Here is a 2,743-nt window from a genome sequence, read left to right on the forward strand (position 1 = left end):
CGGTTGTGCTTTTGTAACGTTGAGGTATGGACAGCTACACACTGAGGCTTTGAGCCTCAGTCCTGCCTGTTCACATTTTATTCTGTAAAAACTAAATTTTCACTGCTTTTATAACCTTTAGTGGGGAGAACATAGCTGGGATTTAATGATTTAACAAATCTTTTACATCCTTTGTCCTCCACAATGCTAAATGGCTGGGAGTCCTCAATCACCATGCTGACCAGGTCTTCATCTATTGGAGATTGTTCTCCTGAGGAAAGACAATAAAGACAAAGCTCAGATATAAATATCACACACGTAACTTATTGCATTTTATAATATTGTTATATCATTTAGTAACATTACGGCATGCTATTATTATCATGGCATTTGATGGCTCACCTGGTCTTGCTCCACAATCGGTGTTCCTCTTATTCTCATGCAAAGCTCTGTAGTGCCTAAGCATGGATGAGGTGTTGTTGTTATATCCCAGCTCCCTGGCACATAGCAAACACTTCACCTTGTACAAAAGTCAAGACAGCTTAACATAGGTTTTATTGCACCATCAGTATCATGAAAATACATCTTCTGTAGAAATTTACATACCTTGTTGGGAGGAATAAGATCAAAATGTTCCCACACAGGGGAGGACATCCTCCTCTTCTTAGCTGGCTCCATTCTCTCCTGACTTTCTCTCCTCACTCTCATAAACCTCCAAACGGTCTCCAAACTCTCACTAACAACTCTCCATCAAACACCCACATTTTGATTGAAGTCTGAGGGGTTTATATCGCTGTCATAGCTCGCGACAAAGTTCGAACCACTTCATGAACCAGTCACGTGGTACAGCCGGGCAGCGAGGCTTCGGACGTCATCATTTTAAGCTCCTCCCATAAATGAAGCAAGCCTCGATACGCGCATACAGGACGTTACATCACTACCACACGGTCAGGGGGGCTGACCGAGACATACATACAACGGAAGTAAATAACCCTTCAGTCAGGACGGTGATATTAGCAATATTCCCTATTAATCCTTTCAGTCAAGCCTGTAAGTTACTGATAAACGCACGATTTAAATGATCAAATATGTCATTTGGGCAGTCTGGGTAATTCTTTTTTATATTTTTATTTATTGTCCAGAACATTCCATAATTTCTTCTAAAAATTTAGAAATAACCTCTATTCACAAGAAATCATTTACTGGGTATTAATCATTAATACTGGATAGTTTCAAGAATGTTACTTGTTTACTCAGGAGCCAATCATTTATTGTGTTGTGGCCGTCAGAGCTGTCCAGCCACTCTTTCTCTCTCTGTGGATTCCCTGGCAGCATGGCTGCTTACCCACTCAGCTGGCTCTCTGGCTGGCACACCTTTCAACCACTTGCAATATTGAAACAGCGGCTCCACTTCTCTCCAGGTCTTTATATTTGCTGTTGCTGTACACAGCACTGTCTCACATCTTCTGTTACCTCTCCTTGTGTTATCTAGTCTGTTAATCAGTTATTTCTGTGCTCTACAAACCTGAACTATGAGGCTGAATTTGAGGCTTAGTGAGGTAACTTCAGGTCTAGAAGAGTGTGATGCCGAGTTAAATTTATGAATTAGTGAGCTACGTCAAGCATATAGTACAAGTTTTCATTGTTTATGTTTAAATCACTATATGTTGAATGCATATAGACTACTAATATGTGGAAGGTTATGTTCATTGAAGCGATCAACAAATATATAGGCCACTGCCTAATCATTTCTTTAGAAAAGAGCTTCCCTGTTCAATGCACAGATAGTAGCATCACCTACCATCAAGAGATCAGCAAGAAAAATGGGCCAGATTTACTAATGAAAATGGATTAGCATGAATAGTGTTCTAGAGTCAGTTGAAACTCTAGCATTAAATGTAGCTGGTTGAGTCCTGTTAGAGAATTAGGATCACGGGTATCTGTTGAATTGCTTCTTCATCGAAATGAAGCAGCAGGATGTACATGCAGAACTGCAAGTAGGATATACATACGTGTGGCCTGTGAACAGAGAAAACTGTAGCATGTGCTAGTTAAGCACTGCCCTCCAGAAATCATGAAATAGTCAGAGAAAATAAATAAATAAATAACTAATATTAAAAGGCTCAAATACTTGTTTCAAATGGAAATTAATTTATAACTTTTTCTAAATGCATTTTTCTGGATTTTTTTGGTTATTGTTCTGTCTCTCACTGTTCAAATAAACCTGCCAACACGTGTCTACCTACTTGGGTGAAGACACGTGTTGGTAGATCAGTGGCTGCTAAATCATCCAGTAGAAGACAAACTACTCTTCTAACTGCAAGGCCTGCAACAGCAACTGCAACCCGGACGATCTGATATCCTTGTGTTGGCGTTGTTTCCACATCATCATAATTAATGTTGTTCCAGGTTCAACATTGCAAGTGACCAATCACCTTCTTGTGACGTCATACTTCTGCGACTTCGAAATACCCGCCTCTGTCTGTCAATCCAGCGCGCCCGCTTCACTTGCGAGAAACCGCCGCCTGTCCGCCGAATTTGAAGTCCTTTTAGGATACTTTTCTTTAATAAACGGTAAGCATTATACATATGTTTCTCACTTGGCTTGCTGTTTGTTTGCTAGTGATACTTGACGACAGCATTAGCTAACCAGTGTTCTCTAGACCAGCGTTCCCATACTTTTTTTGGTGTTTCGTGGCCCGGGGGTTGGGTCAGGCAAACATAAGTCAAGAGAATTTGAACTAAAAGGCCTAGACTAATGGTT

This window comes from Aulonocara stuartgranti, assembly GCF_965226115.1.
Source record: "Aulonocara stuartgranti genome assembly, chromosome: 11".
Lineage (NCBI taxonomy): Eukaryota > Metazoa > Chordata > Actinopteri > Cichliformes > Cichlidae > Aulonocara > Aulonocara stuartgranti.